The sequence below is a fragment of the Geospiza fortis genome, unplaced genomic scaffold, assembly GCF_000277835.1.
Source record: "Geospiza fortis unplaced genomic scaffold, GeoFor_1.0 scaffold100, whole genome shotgun sequence".
In the NCBI taxonomy this organism is placed as follows: Eukaryota; Metazoa; Chordata; class Aves; order Passeriformes; family Thraupidae; genus Geospiza; species Geospiza fortis.
Window position 1 is genome coordinate 1405139 of NW_005054350.1, and position 19015 is coordinate 1424153.

The window sequence follows — 19015 nt, forward strand, 5'->3', positions numbered from 1 at the left end:
GAAGCTGAACTGCAATTTGGCCTTTATGTTGTAAGGGAAAAAAAAGCCACAGGACTGCTGGGAGCAAATGGATCAATTAAACAATGTTCTTTTGTAATGAGGGTTACATCATTCTGTCAGTGATAAAAATCTGTAACTGAAGCTGTCACTAATGATATATGCCATCTTCTTAGCCCCATGATGCTAACCTATCAGGAGGCAACTATGAGGCTTAACTTTCTATTGATCCTTGCATGTTCTGTTACAGAAGTCAGTAAAAAAAAGAAAAATCAGCTCGTTATAAAATATTAACTTTATGAACAGAGGCTACCAGAGGCTGAGAACAGCAATATGATTATTGGAGTGGAAATACATTTTTGGGGCTTGGGGCATCAGCCACCACTCTAGGAAGCCTGTTTCAGTATTTGACCACCCTCCAAAAGTAGTAAAGAACCATTCCCATGCAACCTACCACTGGATCCCAAGGAGAAGATCTCAGCACCTCCCTCCCTAATTCCTCTCCTCAAGAAGCTTCAGAGAGCAATGAGATCTCCCCTGAACCTCCTTTTCTCCAAACCAGACAAGCCAAATCATTAGCCACTCCTCACAGTTCCTGACTGCCAGCCCTTTCACCTGCTCTGTTGCTTTCCACTGGAAGATCTCAAGGACCTTCACAACTTTCTTAAATTGTGTACCCCAGAACTTCACACAGTGCTAAAGGAGAGGCTGTACCAGTCCTGAATACAGGGAGATAATCACACTTTTTGACTGGTCAAGCAAAAAAATGTCAAGCAAATCTGAACAAGCAAAGAAAAGCAAACCAAGACATTCACTTCCTATTTCTTATGCAGTGTCAGGCAGGGGTACTTTGTGGAAAGAAAGTCCTCTGCTCACATAATGTTTACTCAGAAAGACAAAACTGGAAAATAAAACCTGGAGACTTCTTCTATGCAAGTCTGTGATCTGTCCAATCTCGACAAAGATATTTATGTCCTTACTTACACACTGGTTTGGCTTTAAGGATGATTTTTCTGAGAGAAAAAAGCTGCACTCAGGATTCCAAATACATTTGTGAAGTTATTTTAGATTTGAGGAAAGGACAGCAAACCAATTAATGTGTTTGGTCAGCAAAGCAACCAAAACCAAAACCAACAACAAAAATCTACTATTGAGTACCATCATGGTTTAACCCCAGCTGGCAAATAAGGATCCCCAATCTCCCTCATCCCCCCAGTGGAGGACAGAGAAGAGTAAAGAAAATGTAAAACATCATAGGCTGAGATAAAACCAGTTTAATAATGAAAACAAAATAAAATACATTACCACTACTAATAATAGTTGTAATGAAAAGGAGAGAAGGGGAGAGGAGTAAAACCCTAGAAAAACAAGTGATACACAACGCAATTGCTCACCACCCACTGTCCAACACCCAGTCCATTCCTGACCAGCAATAGCAGCTCCCAGCCAGCTCTCCCCAGTTTATAGAGGGAGCATGACACTCTGTGGTGTGGAATATCCCCTTGGCCAGGGCAGGCCAGCTGTCCTGGCTGTGCTTTCCTCCAGGTTCTTGTGCACCTGCTCACTGGCAGAGCATGTGACAGTGAAAAAACTTTATTTAGAGTAAGCACTACTGAACAACTATCATAATGTCAGTGCATCATCAGCACAATTCTCTCTGCATATACTAAATAAATAATACAGCACTTTAGCAGTTACTGGGAAAAATTAACTTAATCTTAGGTAAAATCAGGACACATACCTTCCCAGAATACCTCAGGATTGCCTCAAGGGCAGATTTGATCCTTTAAAAGTATTGCAAGGCTGAGTCCTCCTATGGTTTCTGTACAAGTCTGCACAAGGAAGGGCATCTCTGTTCACAGACCTGCATTCTCAGAAATAGATCAGTGTTAGAGCTGACAGATATGAGAGACAAACTTTGGGGCTGAGGTAATCTTATCTCTACACAAGAGAGGACTGAGGAATATATTTCTCTTTTGCTGCATAAATGCTATCATATTAATTGCTGAAAAGACACCCATTCCTTAAAATTTCTGTTGATCAGGTCCATATTATTCAAACATTCTGCAAAACCAACAAAATAAAGCAGGCTGGTAATTGCAATTCAGTCTAGTCACTATTTCCTCATTTTACTTCAGATGCCAAATGTAATTTAACTTATTCAAAAGCAAGAATTAATCCTTTAAATTATGTTCTTCAGTGTTTCTCTTCCTTTTTATCTGTTTTCTGTCAAGGTGACATTAAAAAAAAAGTTACAGATGGTTACCCCCCACAACAAATTTTTCATGTAACATTCAAATCCTGATTATAGTCAGAGAAAACACACTATGTATACATAATCACAAGAATTTGTTGCTAATACAACTGATATCTTGAAAGTCTCAGTATTATTAGTCAAAATCTATTCCTCATAGGAAAAGAAAGAATAATCATGTGGTCTAGAAATTACAGTTATATATTATATAATTAAGTTGTATGAACCAACCCTGTTTTTTTGCAGTTATGTTCACCTTCCTCTGCTCCTCTGGGTGCCTTCACACTGGTTCAGTGATGAACGCCAATGTTAGCAGTTAATTGCCAGCATGCAAGTCCTTTGCCAGGAGGAATATGTTATTTATGTTGATGGTTTCTTATTCATCACTCTGGGATCTACTTTGTATAATTTTTGTTATGTTTATTAACATACATTTATACATTTTTTTGCTTCCTTCATTAGTCCACAGCTTCTCTTTGCATCCAAATTTACTACATATAGTACCCATTACACATTAGAGACCATTTTTTTTAACTCTTTGCGAAACCTAAAATCAGCTTTATCAAGCTCCAGTTTTCCATGTCTTTGAGTATTTTGCAGAGGTTTGCAGCTGTGAGTTCTCCAGTGCCAGAAATTCAAAGCTGAGTGGTTATTATAATTTATAATGGAACACAACAACTTGGAGTACAATGAAATTGGTATTAAAAATGGAGGAAGGTATCAAGAAAGGAAGGGAGGAAGGAAGGAAGGGAGGAAGGAAGGGAGGAAGGAAGGGAGGAAGGAAGGAAGGAAGGAAGGAAGGAAGGAAGGAAGGAAGGAAGGAAGGAAGGAAGGAAGGAAGGAAGGAAGGAAGGAAGGAAGGAAGGAAGGAAGGAAACTTACTTCAAGTTCCAGCCAAACCTTAGGCATTTCTAAGGCTCAAAGGAATATTTTCCATTTTGCACCTTTCAGAGTTCTCTTTTGTAAGACTATAGACCCATCGGTGAACAGATGTCTCTGAGAATTTCTGAAGAACTGTCAGTACCATCAGTATTTATTTCAGTTGGCTGGATAGGTCTTACAAATCATCAGTGAATCAGGCTTTTAAAATGTTATGTGTTGTGGTTTATGTGCACCACCTGAAATATCAGTCTTTATCATTTTAAGAGGTGTCCTTGCCCACAAGAGAAGAAACTGCCATAAAGCTTTTCCTTACTATTACAGTTTTAAGTAGAAAATATACGGCTATGTACATAGAACACATTTGGGTAAAAGTTGCCCTTGGGACGTCAAATCTTTATCATTTCCATATTATTATAACTTCAAGGGGTTCAATCATAACAATATCTTAGCACAGGATTGTTGTTTGTTTTAAAATATTTGCTTATCCTGCTTTGAGATAGGCAACTAACACTCACTGTTGAGAACTTATGAATTAAAAAATGCTGGACTGGGTCAGACTTTGAGTAGAAAACATCTGCAGTTTTCTGTGAGAGGGAAAAAAACCCTGAAGTGCTTTACAAAGTGAGATCATGGTATAGCATTGATAAAAATTTGCATTATACTTGTAAGAAGATTAAATATAATTTATTTCACTATTGAGTACAGAATATAAAAATTATATTGTTTAATTTTTGAAACAAGATTAATATATAATTTATAATAATACTTAGTATTTTAATTTTTTTTGTATTTGTAATTATTAGTACATTTCTTGTATGGCAAGCGCTTGAGTTTAAATTTCTTCCTTATGCTTATCAGCATGCAAAATACATCCTTACATCCCTTTTTTTACTTGTCTTTGCTTGAGGCTGTGCCTGCAACTTACAAAGACTATCAAAGGAAAATGGTGACTGAGATTCAGACTGTACTGAGCTAGAGGGATACAGCATTCTTTTAAGGTTTACTTTAGAACTTTAAGTCAAGAATTTTTTTTAATTCAGTCAGTTTCAGTCATCTCTAATACATGAAACAGCATTTTAGTTTTGCTAGTGAGTTTATGTTTCGTTTTCTCCAAGATTTGCAAAAAGTCTCTCAAAGAGGAGAGGAACAAAGAGACTTTAAAGTCCAATAACAACCTTGAATGATTTTAAGGTTGAAGTGGAAGTTAACATTTTTCTTTGTCACATTTTTGCAAAGAAGTAATATTTTGGCATGCAAAATGTTTTGCTTGCTGTATAGTTTCTCAGAGAGAGAATCCATAAAGTTTAACAAAATAATAATTTGGTCATTATAAGGATTGCTCAAAAGTTAAAAGTTTTCATTTCTTCCACAATAGGAGAAAAAAAAGAGTGAAACCAGAATTTTTTGGCATTGGATTATGGAAACAAATATTAGGGGTTTGGTGTATCTACATTTTGGTTGTGGACAAATGCTCCTCATTCCATCACAATTTAATAGTTTAAATTTCCTTTATCACTTCCTGGTTTATAGTGCAGGAGAATCTCCATATTTCCTTTTTGGGTATCCACCTTTGTTACCTACTCGGAAGGATGGTAGAATTTTCCAGCTATCTAGATGGTCTCATGTTTTTCTTTGGCATTGCATGCTGCAATAAGAAAAAAAGCCTGAGTCACACCTATGCATATTTGCAGAGGTTTCAAAAACTTTTATCCTCTGATCTCCAAATCTCATCCAGGGGTCAGTATATCTGCATCATATCTCCTTTTCTTTACATACCCATGTGAGCCCACAGAAGGGAAAGGAAATGTGAGGGAAATGTTTGTTTGAGACCATTATAAAATAATCTTCTCCCAAAAGCATTTCAATAAATTTCCATTGCATTGCACTACTTTCTTAACTAGTTAACACTTGAATTTGGGTGAAATTAGAGTAGTTTTTATTCATTTAGTTTCTGGTAAATGCCAAGAAATTTGGCACAATTTTTTTGAGTGACATCACTTTTCCTGAAAGAAACAACAATACTATTGTATATGATACATATCACTCCATATTTGAGAAAAGAAATCATCTGTATTAAAAAATGTTGTATAATGAGTTTTTCTGACTTTATTATGTTATTGAAATTTGAAGACTGTGTGTAACTTTTTTTCTTATTTTAATCTTAGAAAATAATTTTGTGAAGCTGAGGTTTTGTATTCTACTAGTGTAAAAAGCCCTCTGAGATTGATATGTTGTACTTTGCCTCAAAGGAATCTTTTATGGCACTCAAAAAGAAGCTGAAATACTTTCATCAACCTTTGTGTTATTTTTTAGAAGCAGGTGTTTCAAAAGCCATAAGTAGAATCTACATTAAATGCTTTGTTTCTTGAACTCAGCCAACATAAGAACGAATCATTCCTGCCAATCTACTGGTTCCTTGCCTGTGAGAAAACGTATTTTCCAAAAACAGCATCTGTGTCACTATCATAAAGGAATAATAAAGGGTTAGAAAAGAACTAGAGATTTTTCTTTCAAGAATTCCACAAAGAAGACTCTCCAAAATTAAACCCACATATCACATAGTGCCTTTACCTCTTCCATGTATGAGATGTAGAGGAAAAAGCTAAATCTGCCAATTGTTTCAGTAGAGGACACAGTTCTTTAAGGTGCTGAGTACCAGCTGAAAGCAAAGTGAAGCGCATATAATTCTTTTGGGATGTCAGCAAAACTTTGACAGTGGTTAGCATTTATGAAAGAAAATGACAGTTTTTCCTCCAATGGCAGAATGCAGAGATCCCTTAATTCCACGCAAGCCTGATAATATGAAAATCAACGTAAATAAAAGTCCAGGTTGAAATCTTGTCCCCATGTGTATTAGAGGATGGGTTAGAGAAGGTGGCATATGGCCCTGTTGTTATTCTGAATACTCCTGTAACACTTATTATTGCAGTATCCTTGCCAGGGGTTGCATTTGACTCTTATATACCTTAGAGATATGAAATATTTTGCCCTCACAGTTCAGTTGATGCATTTCTACCCTAATATTAAATCCCAGCTAATGAATTGAACATTCTATTACATTACTGCCTATATCCCACTTAGGATCCTTACTTTTTTATAAGCTCAAGCGGAGCCATCACAGCAAAGAATTCAGCCCATGAAATTCAAATTTTTGGTGTTTTCTGATTATAATTTTTTGAGTTCAGTGTAAACAACATGTGACACTAAAAATGTGCTAAATAAGGCATAACTCACTATTCAGGTCCATGGACTCTCCCTTGTTAAGAGATACGCTTCAGGTCCAGTCATGCCACATATGACTTTCCAATTTAAATAATGTGAAATATATTAACTACTACCCAAATCTATACAGATAATTAATGTGTCATTTCTATGTCGTTCTAATGTGTCAACTTTGGCAAGTTTTCTGTTATTGATTCAACTTTTACTCACGCTTCATTTAAACTGTTAACATTTCTATTCTGGCAGAGGAATAAATAAACAATCATACAGCTATAAGCAATTATAAAAAATTGCTTAACTGATGTAATCACAACATGAATTTCTTTGCCTGTTTTTCACATTGTGTTTGAGTTCAGCGTGGTGTAAGTTCAGTGAAAGACCCTTTAGATATTAACCCAGGAGGTGCAGAGCAGACTTCAGCTTCTGCAGGATTTTCTGCTCTGTTGTGGGCTCTAGGGCATGATTTCTTGGGTAACCTTGTTAACAATGGGGAAAAATCTTTCCAGAAAGAGCTAGGTGACCTTCCTCTCACCTAGGAAATGGACTGTGCAGGCACTCAGAGGTAGCTGCAGTTTTCTTCCATGTTTCAGCTATTACAGGCAGCCATTTCTTGGGCACCATGATCACAGGAACCTATGATGAAGACATAACACAATGACTTAAGTGTCAGCAGGATCTGTATAATCAGAAAGGCCTACAAATCCATTAAGTCCTTTAGCATTCCTTAAATACTTAGGAAGCATACTTCCTCACCTTGACTAGAAGAAAGTTGTTGAGAGCCTCAATTCTCAATTTGCATTTCTCACTTTTTTTTTATTTTAAAGTCTATTGTGTTTTGTTATTCATGCTGACATTTATGACTCTAAAGTTAGCACTTTCTTTTTGTTTGGTTTTTAGGCTTGTAAAAAGTAAATAATTAGCCTGCTGAAAGATACCCAGTTGGAAACAAATAGTTTTCCTTTTCTGAAAGCAGACGGATTTAGCGAATTTGGTTTAAATAAAATCTGCAGTACAGCAAAACCAGAGTCCTACTACTACACTGGAAGCAAGATCTGGTTTTCCTCATAATTTTCTTCTTTTTCTTCTTTATGTTTTGTCTGTGAGTACATAAATCTATTCCTTATTATTTATTTTTCATGCTATACATGTAATAAGGGCTTTAGAAAGGGAATGATATTTCAAATAAATTGAAACTTCTGCATTTAATTGTCTGGATTTTGCCTCATTTCTTGTCAGAAATATGCTTTGGGCATTTAATAAGTCTCTGTGTCCCATACCCGATGTGCCATATGTGCTTGCCTGCAGGTTTTTAATTTACAGCAAGGTATCCTGCTAATGAAATCTCTTTCTAGATTGTTTCTCTTTCCTTAATAATCCACCCAGGTATTGCTATAGTTCTTTTCAAAAATAATAAAAAAAAAAAACTCCTTAACTCTACTACTAAATTTGCTGCAAGAATATGAACCCAGAAATAGGAATTGAAAACTTGCTTCCACATGTAGTTGTTATATCCCCTCAATACAGGGGTATCTTAAGTTGATTGGCAATAAAAAATTAAATTAAGAACATTTTAATTTTTTATCTGTTTTATCTTTACATATGATTTCACTGTTTCATTTCATCTGTATACTGCTTAACAACTTGATGTTTTCCCTGTTGTGCCTTTACAATGTTGCTCTATAAAACGTCCTTTTTTTCCCCCCTTTCATCTCCCTTATTTCTCCTTTTTAATTAGTGAAAACTTAACTTCAACAAACTTTCTTCAAGGTTACCCTGATGTGAAGGAAAGTGGTCTCATTTTCCTTGCAGAAAGGCTAATTATTCAAAGCTTCAGAGATCTTGTTACTCTGCCTATACAAATGTTGAACCCGTAGGAGATTCTTAATCCAAGCAGTACCTTGGCAATTGCCACTTCTGTTGTTCTCATGATTGAACTCTTGGGAAGAGGTTGCCTCCAAGCAATATAAATATGCATTTTTAATAATACTTATAAAAAGAGATCTGGAGAAACCAAGAATAAGACAAAAAAAGGTATGTTGTTCCATTATATCACTTTGAATGGTCCCATTATATTTTAGTTATTGCACTTGAGACATTTTAATTCAAGGCAATGATTACAGAGTGATCAAGTGCCTCCTTTTAATTAAGGCTTCAATAAGAGTTCCATTAGTAGCCTGTATGTCTTTCTTCCTCTCCTCACTCCTCTTCTTTTTCTTTTTACCTCTGGGTATTATTTTTATCTTTTTTTTTTAATGAACTTTTAAAGGGAATTAAAACTATCCTCAAAGTATGAATAAAATTGATCAAGTTGTTTCCCAGAGAGTAATTCAGAATTTCTCATTTTAAATGGATTCCAGGTAGGTAATTCTTTTCTCCTGTGAGAACTACCGATAATCAATTTTCTGTGGGGGAAGTAAAAATAGTAATGCATGTTTATCCTCAATTCCTGCAGAAATCTAACCTTTGTTTTGTATACAGCCATGCAAATGATGGTTTTTTTACATGGTTTAGTTTATGTGAAATGTGATCCCTAAGCACAGCAAGAGTGAAAGGGGGACCAAGACATCCAGAATGAATCTTAAACTGCTTTTCCAAGTTCTCTAGCTGCTGTCCCACAGATGTTACACAGACTTTTATTGTCCTGATATGTAAACTTATGCTATGTTAAATGCTTAAACTGATGCCAGTTTAAGCATCATCATCCCCAGTTGTGGTGAGTTCAGAAGCTGAGCCCAGTTCATACTAAGCATGTCATGGAGTAACGTGGCAGAAGGTTCAGAGGTAAATCCTGAGGTTTATTGACAGGCTGGTTAAGAAGACTGGAAACTGAGGACAATATTTTGCCCACATTTTGTCAAATAACTCTCTCATGACATGTTTTTATCTCTCCAACATATTTAGTCACTTCATTTACTGCACTTCTTTCCAGTTCATGGTACTGTTTTGTAGAGGGTAAAGGGAAAATTAAGAGGATAAAGAACACAGACTTAAAATGCTAAGAGTGGATCTAATTAGGAATTTTTTCCTGCAGAGGTATGAACTGCATGGGAGAGAGATTGATCTGTAGTGCAACACTGTAAACTGCTTTCAAAATCTACTGCTTTCAAAAAGCATTCTCTATTGCAGAATGGATATGTTCTTAAATTATTGGCTTAGAAAACTTTTCCTGTCACATTTATGCTTGAAGATTCACGTTTATTTGGTGGTGTCTTTTTTAGCTTTCTAAAGAGTTGAGTTTGTTTGGTAGTTTTTTGTTGGTTGTTTTGTTGTATTTTGTTTCTCTCACACCAAGTGATTGGGATCAAGTTTACTACAGAAAACTACAGAAATTTTAGGGAGTTTGAGAATAATTCAAAAGGGCTCCCCCCAAGCTTTACAGCAGTTTTAGGAAAACCAGAAGATCTGATGCCTTATTCAGAGGCTATATAGCTGTATAAAAATATCCACATTTAATAGTGTTTATTTATTCAAGTAGCGAATGTTTTTGGTATTATGGTCCTTGTATAGCATTTGTATTATGGTCATGCATTTGTTTGCTTGACATTCTTGGAATTTTAAAGAGAACAGGATAACACAAGATAAAGTCATTGATTTCTCTAATCTGCTGGTCCTAAACTTGTTGCCATTTTGAAGCAAAGAGCTTCATGTATATTTGATTGCTGAAGCTGAGCAGCAGGACACTGCATGGGATGTGCAAGCTCTTATTTCACTCCCACGTTGTCAAGTGATCCCTTGTGCCAAGCTGATGGCTCACAAAAAGCCTTCTCTCCTAACTGCATAAACAGGAATTGGCTGTTTGTAAGGGGATATGCAAAACACTGTTTGCTTTTTATTGACATTTCTCTTCCTGCAGCACATTTCAAGAAAGGTCATTCCTTCTGTTCCTTCTGTTTCTTCTATTGATGATTCAAATTACACTTAGTGTTCTGAATAGAAATACAATGCCATTAACACCCTATGGTGCTAACCTTTATTTTAATGAAATATTAATTCCTAAAAACTAGCAAACTGCTGAGTGGGGTGGCATGGGGATAGGTGGGCTGTATAAATTAGGCTGGTTGAAGCTAAAGGGACAGGAAGAGAGTGGCTGAATGTGGAAGCCTTCAACCAGTCCTTCTTTTCTGGGTATTTAGGTGGATTTAAATAATAAGTGATTCTTAGGGAGCATTTTGGCAGACAATTTAATCATCCTCTCTCACATTAATTGTCTTTAAACATTAAGTTTTCGTTGAGACTAAGATCTTCAGGACAAAAACCAAACCTTTACATATTCCCTTACAGAGGCAGGTGGAGTTCTGCATATTTTTAAGTCTGAGCACTTTTATACAATGAACATTAATTAAAACAGATATTTCACCTTCCCTAACTCCTTCCAATAGTCTGGAAATTGGGGTTTTTAAAGATAAAAAATTATATTGTTAATTATTTTATTGGGAAAAAATGTGCTCTCGCAGATGATGTTGAACAGCCTGTCATTATAATTTACCAAAATTGTCATCAATGAATATGCAGTCCGATATAGGTGGGGAAGTGGTAGGCAAATAGAGATGCACATGTGTGTGAGACAAAGAAAGAACACTCGTGTAAAGCTAAGATGAAAGGAAATAAAAAGAATCATTTTGGGGAGATAACTTTGCCTCTTCTGAAAATGAAAACTGGCTCTACAAGAAGAGTGGACAGACTTGTTCATTCTTTGCTCTCTTGAAAAGTAAAATCCTTCAGTATCCTATGTTTTGACACCCTGCTATTATTTTATACTTGAATTATGGTAGAGGCAAGTATTATTTTGTACTTGAACTATGCTATGCTGCAGGTCTTGAGGAAAACTGCAGCTTAATACCTTCAATAGAATATAATCAATATCGGGAAAAGAAAAAGGTATAATCATCACCTTTTTGCTTTTAGGATGTACCTTCATAGAATTATGATTATAAAATGCCATTTTCTATGGAGTCAGATAATTACTGATGAAAAAAATCTTTTTAAGAGAAGGTTAAATTTTCTGCAGTTCTTGCCTACATATAGGATATCTCCTTCTCAAATCTCTATTGGGAAGTTGTCAGAGTAGAGGTCAAAGCTGCTTGGTTATGCACATTGAAATTGTATTCTTTGAAAAGATTTGTCTAATTCACAAAAAAAGTATACTTTGAAATTAAGAATATCGCAATTTGCTGTATAGAAAAAAATGATAAAAACACCTGCTACTTTATATCCTGTGTTACATTTTGCTTTTTTTCAGATGGGTATTTGGAATAGAAAAATAAAAATTATAAGTTTTTCATATATGTAAATATTATCAAATATAGCATAAAATATCTCTCTTTTTTGTACATTAAAGCAGATTAAATACATTTAGTGAGCTATTAGTAATCTATTGTATTTACTTTAAAGCTCAAAAATAATAAGACAAAATCATTCTTATTTAGAATAAAAAAATCCAAACCATTATTTCTTCAAGTTAAAAATGTTTATATAGAAACAATGAGGGAGTAAATTCAATTGTATCAGGTTTTGATGAGCACTGCAGGTGTATCAGGTTTAACTTCCTATCTGGAAGATATACAAAATTCCTCTGGTGAAGACAGAGGTATTTTTGTGGGTTTGTCAAGACTGTGTTAGTTCTTTTGATGTTTTCCATAGGTTTGACAAGCATTTATGGTGTGCAAACTGATAAGTGTTGCCTTTCTGTCAGCTGAGTTGGAACCAGTAGAAATGATTACCAGTACATCCACCCAGGCAGGAAAAAATGTCTGTAGAAAACAGAAAGCAACAGAAAAAAGTGTTCTTCAATTAACAGCTGCCAGAGGAGAGAGACTTGATCTTCAATATCAGCTTTTCCCTTAATGTTTCAAGTACCTTGTTTTTTAAGACAATCATATGAAGTGATGGTTCAGAACATTTCTAACTAACGGTCTTCTAGGAGGGGTGATACTTGCAGGTCCTTGGAGTTTCAATACAGTGTACATCTTTCTACTCCTCCACAATTTATTTTAAGAAACATCATAAGGAACTTTTAGCCCTCTGTGTGTATCATTTTTGTTCTCCCACATGCATTGAAAGTTGTTGTGTTGAGCCTTTGACATAAATTAGACAAGAGTCTTTCATTTGGGTTTTATGATTATGCCTTCTTTAAACTTGACCTGTGTCTACTTTCCCTGCACATATCTAGTTCTGAATTATATTTGCTTCCCTGAAGAGACTTTAAGTAAAGTGCTTTTACTTTCAAGCTCTTTTCTATTTTGTTTCTTTTACAGACAAATAAAATCATATATTGCCATATTTTGAACACCAGCAGTTAAAGCCCACATATTTTTCTTGAAAAGGAAACAATTTCAGCATGTTTTTCTCTTTGGGATTAAAAATCCCTCAAAATGTTTTCCAAATTTGAATATATATACATCCATATATATATATATATAATTTTAAACTGCAGATTTTATTTTAAAAGTATCTTTCCAGTAAGAAAATAAAATTCTACATTAAAAGTAAAAATAAAGGGTTAGATTAATGGTCCTATTAAGTTCTCCTCAGTATTAGAGGTATTGCAAACACATAGTAGTTGGCCCCTAATTTTTATGGAGGGCCACTCTTGGGAAAGAAAAAGAAAAGTTCAAAACCAAACCACAGTCCTTTGGTTTATAGTTTTTCTATGTATTTTTTCATTTAGGTGGAACAAAATTATTGGTTATGGTTTAAGATGAGAAATTTGAACAAGAATGCCAGCCCATTGTTGAAACACAGCTATTCCTGTGGGTTAGGGAACAATGGTCAAGGACCAGTATTTTGCTTTCTGGATAAGAAAAGAAGGTGATGACCGAGTTTGCGGGTAAAGTTTTTAATACAAAAAATACTACTTGGAAAAATACTAATGCAAAGTGCAATATCCTAGGCACACCTTTTGAGGCACTCTTCAGTGACCAGGGGTTTCATGTGGTGACTCATCCAACTGATGATAGAATTTGTTTTCCCTTATTGCTAGCAGTCAATACTTTAACTTTCATGCTATTTATTAAAATATGTTACATGTTAGCCTACTATCAGTGTCTAATTAAAGATTTACCTTTCTGAAGGTATGTCAATATTTGAAATTAAATTTACGAGACACAAGGATTTTCAACTTAAATATTTCTAATGATTTTTCTTTGCTTTATATACCTCTTCACTTCCTCCTATCCTCTCCACCACAACAGCATATATCTATAAAGCCATCAGTAAAAGCCACTGAATATAAAAGCGAAATTAATAATTGATGTGTTAGAAACATTTTGAAAGAATTATTGACCCGCAGGTTTAATCTGTGATATAAGAAATTGCTATTTATCTCTGGAGAGTTCTGGAAGGAAATCCTAAAAATGTCTGTAAATGCAAGCCACTGTCTCAGCATAACGTCAAAGCTGAAGTCAGCATACTGCAGGATATGCAGATAGAGTATGCAATTCTACAGGATGAAAACTTCAGGGTTCTTACATTTAGGTATTTTTCTAAGTCACCTTTACCTAAAATAAAAGTATATTAGCTGTATATACTAGGTTAAGTATTTATAAACTTTGCTAAAAAAAAAAAGATTCAGTTAGTTTCTGCAAAGATGTATTGCTGCCTTATCTCTCTTTTTGATCCAGAAAAAGTAGGATAAAGCATGTCCTGGTAGCTAATGATAAGAGATAATATCTTGGGAAGGAAGTTTGCTTTGAAGCTTATAACACCAACCATAAGCAATAAAACTGCAACTCTAACTCTGCTTTTTCAAGCTCAGCTGAAAATAAATTAGGGGCTCAATTTATAAGCATTAACCAAACAAGAGAAAAGATAAAAAGTCATGGACACACATTGATGTTTGAGCAGTCAATATTTTTATCACCTTTTTCCAGGGGAACTTGTCCTATTTGGTAACTGTTATCAATTATTTAAAATCATAAACATTATACAGGTATTAAAAAAAAAATCTTAATTTTATTTTATTCCATAGCATTGTATAAACTAGAGAGAGAATCTTGGTAGAGATTTCTCTCCAAAACTGAGATGAAAATGAATAAACACATAAGATTTCTGGGAATGTCTTTTAACAAGAAAACCTGGAGGACAGTATGAAAGAGCTTTTCATTAATATTGTATCTGTCAAGTGACATTTAAATGTCAGGATGACGTTCTCTGTGGGGTTCTTCTACCAGCCTTTCATACTGTCACTAGAAATAGACCTTACTTCAAAATCGGCAGTGTAGACACATACACCCAGTACTTTAACAGCTATCAACACAGCTATTAGGGTTCAATCAAATTCATGACATAAGAATAGCACAGTACAATGGAAAAGTGAGAGTTCTTTATAGATGCTTTAGTTCATTAGCAAATATTTGAGACTAGCTCAGCTGGTTGGAGCATAGTGCTAATCATGCCAAGATCGTGAGATTGATTCCTGTATGGACCACTCACTTAAGAGCTTGATAATTCCTGTAGGCTCCTTCCAACTCAGATTATTATGTGTGATTTGTTCAAGCAGATTTCATGACATCTTAAAAAATTCAGCCAATGATAGTAATTGCGCGTGTGTTGGACGTGTATTGCAATTACTACTTATGCCTACAGTGTCTTCCAATCAGGGTTTTATCAAAGAAAATTGTCACTTCCCACTTTATCTCTTTGTCATAAACCTTAATGTACTTGAAAAACACTAGTCCATGTATACCACAAGTTTGATTCAGCATGATTTTGGTCCTATTAACATTTCAACTAACTGGTGGTACACTTATTCATTTCTGCTGCTTCAGTGGTGAAATTAAAAAATCAGTGATTTTTTTTTCAAGCATGTAAAATAATAGTTGACTTACACCTCTTTTTGGTGTTACTGTACATCAGCTGAACATGCAGATGCAAAGTAAGATTACACAAATAACAATGAAAATTCCTATTTCAACTGCAAACTCGCAGGGGACTTTTTCTTCTGAAAGTATATTTGTAAAGGCCCTTGTGCAGTAAGGCCTGTCTAGAATTTGATCTAAATATTTCTGTGATGAAAAGTAATTATGAACATAATATAAATAATGAGGTATGTCACTATATTGATGTATTTTGTATAGCAGTCTCTGTTGCTTTTTATGAAGACACTGGTTTGCAACCTTTGCTCCCTTATCCTTGTTATTCTTTGCTCTCTTTTAGCTTCACACCAGCTTTCTCCACCACCTGTATCTCTAAACTGGGTTATATTTCAGAGACAACAAGTTGCCCTAGGGAGAATGTTCTGCTCTAGTGGAGGTGTCTATCCCGCATTGTTCTTCACCTTGTCTCGGTTTTAAAAAAAGACTAGGTTTTCATTGTTTTGGTTACTGATTTATTTCAAAACACAAGCAGAAAAATCTGGTAAATTCTGTCAATGGACAAATGTTAATCATTGCCTTGCAAAGCAGCTGTATGAGATCTGTTAGAAACTAGCATAAAGTAAAGGCACTTATCACAAAAGCTGTTCAAGTCATCAGATGCTACTCAAAAAAGGAAGGTTTCTTAAGCAGTGTCTCAGTAGGAAGCAGTGCTGGAGGTTGATGTCTGAGCACTTTTCTTCAGCTCCTGGTGTAATATTTCACTGCAACAGAGCAAGATGAGATATTTCCACCCATACTAGGCTTGATTGGAAGAAAACATGACAGGAGTGTTCCTGACTCTTGTCAAATTTAGCAACAGTTTATGTATAAAAGCAGAGCTAAAAATGGCAGGTATTCATCATGCTATTTCAATATTCAACTTTTTCTACTTCCTGGACGATCTTGGCATTACATCTGATCCCATACTTGTAGAAATCAATAGGAGCCTTTTTATTGACTTCAAAGGAGCAGGAGTAGGCTTGTGGTAGGCAGAGTGGCTTGAGTAGCGAAGAAAAATAGCTTTGTCTATCCCCAGCAGAATGAACTCCACTTTGGAATAGAGTTTCAGTGCCTAGTGACTATTCTACTTTATTAAAAATGTAGCTTTTTCATTTCATCGGTAACAAGAAGCAGGATTACCCTTTCCTAAAGTCAAGCAGACTGCTTATAATTTTTACCTTGTTTGATTTTCTTTCTTGCTCAGTTTTTGTAGACTTGGCAAGAGCTCAAGGGTTTGTTTAGTTTTGGCTTCAGCATCCCAAAAGATCATATTCTTTCCTGGTTCAAGCCTTGGTCATTCCTCAATGTCCGCTGCTAATCACTGTGTGGTTAGCATTTTCTCATTCTCTGCAAACCTCTTCTGTCTGACCCAAATATAATCCTGAAACTTTTGTCTAATTAGATCAAACTGTGAGATCAAGCTACTCAGTGGGAAGATTACATGGGATGAATACAATGTTCACTGTGAAATTAATTGCAGCAATGACACAATGGCCACAAAATCCCTATCACAGCGAATTAACATCATGATAGTTCCCTATTGTTTTGGTAACTGAATAAAATTGAAGGTGAAATGTTGTTTTTTTGTCTCACTGTTCTAGTTTGGAGTTTTTGGGGTTTTTTGTTTGTTTGGTTGGGTTTTTTTAACTGAAAGCAGAATGTTTCAACATGGTAAGAAGTACCTCAATAGCAAACTCAATTCAAGATTCTGAACTCTGTGGTAAATCTGATAAAAATGTGGGTTGGCTACATACAAATAGAGACATGTCCACTGTAATTCTCTTCTCTCACCTGGCTGCACACTGAAATGGCATCTGAGTTCCAGACCTATGGTAGCTGGATCAGAGTATTTCAACACTCAAGGCCAGTGCTGTCCTGAGTTACTATGCAGCCTAAACTTGGTTTGGTAATTAAGGCTCAGGGGATGCTTTTGGGACAGAGTGCTGTGGTTACTACCAGGCTGTACCAACCCTGACCCATTTGCCCCTCCTATTACACTACTCCATGGGTCTAGGAACTCCATTTCAACTTAATCTGGGGGCCTTAATCACTTCCTGAGCTGGGCTCTAGGTGTGCCTTCTTCCTTGCTTTCCCAGATGTGTTGCTTCGGCCTTGACTCCCTAAACGGATTCTAGATCTTTCTCTGCATGTGTCTGGGGTTGTTGATTGTCGCAGTCATCAATGCCCTGCTTGGGTTCTGCAGGCTGACACATGGGGTCAATGAAGGTGTTGCTGCTTCAGGGTCACCCCTGGGCTGTCCTCCCTCGTGGAGTAACCCCATTCTTGCTGCTAACACCTTAAATGTGCAGCACTCTCAGAACCATGGATTTGGATCCCTTCTTCAGAATTACTTGTATGTGAAAAAATCCTTGAATAAAATTTAAATGTGATGCTGAGAGCAGGGACTCAGCAATAGTTCATTCCAAGTGACCTCTCTTACTCCAGAGTTTACAACATACCTTCCACTTGGCCTCTTATTTCTTGATTTTTTTTCCCCCAATGACTTAATCCTGGCTACATATCTTCAAAGCTTCAACTGAAGAAACTTCTAAGTAAATAAGCTGTAGTTTCCTGTTTAAGGCACCTTCTTTAAAGACCGTATAGTGAAATTCCTTTAGTCTGGGAAAAGACTTTTGGTCCTCGAATTTTTTTTACTTGCTATTTTATGGGTGATAGGTACCACCTCTGTTTCTATATAGAGAGAAAATACTTTTTTTTTTTTTTCCTAATGAAAATACGTTTAATATAGAGTGAAGGTTAAGAGATGCATATCCCAAGTAGAAGAGGACACCAGCCACTTCAGCCTCAGGAAGAATTAAGAGCCAGAGTTTCCTCTTGGCCTGCTGCAGGCAGATTCAGGCAGAACATGTCTGACTTTACACTGAACTCTCCTTCTAACTTTTTAGGCCTTGTCATGTCAAGAAGCTTAATTATTTTTGAAATTTGGTGGTGGATTCTTGGGGCTAAATCAGGACTATGGTTTCCATGTTTCATGTTAGATACAGATTTTGATAGAAATGAGATTTTGTTATCATTGTTCTGAATCTCCTGTAGCTTAGAAAGATTTTGAAACTGAAATTTTGATGTACATGATCCTGTGACTAATGGAAAAACTACCTTACTAATAAGGCAATCAGTTTTAAAAAATGAATGTGTTAAAGCCTTCAAGCACCTAAAAGCTAAAGAGCTTGAGGAAATCATATAACATAAGTAGCTGAGCCCAAAAAAGACTAGAAAAGTTTAGTTTTCCTACTTGTCAAGGAAGCACTTGTGCAGCATATTTATGTTTAGAATAAAGCTTTTCTGTTTCTAATGGACTTGGAATTATCTGTAAAACAAACCTTGGCAGTGAGGAGTGTTCATTTTTATCTTGATTACATGTATTTCAATATTTTAAAAGTATAATAAGTACTGAAGTACTGACATCCTGTAGAAATAGAAAGCTTCAATGTTAAAAAGAGCAAGGAAGTATTGAAAGTTTCAGCAAGATGAAATATTTGAAGCATTACTTTGTGCTAATAAATACTTCAGCTGGATAAAGTGGAATTGTTCCAAAGGAAAAAGATAATTCAATGAGTAGAAATAATCACACTTTTTAAAGAAGATATGTAAAAAAAAAAGTAAACCAGCTTTTAGTCTGACAAGATGCTCATCAGGTAAGAAATATAATTAACTAATTTCTAATTCCTGTTGAGGTAGCTTTAGCTACCTATTTTTGGGAAAGGTAAGAATTTTATTTTCAAAACATTTGTTTTTCAGCCTGATGTAAAATGGAGGAAATGTGGATATCAGGAATCTTTTTCTTGTC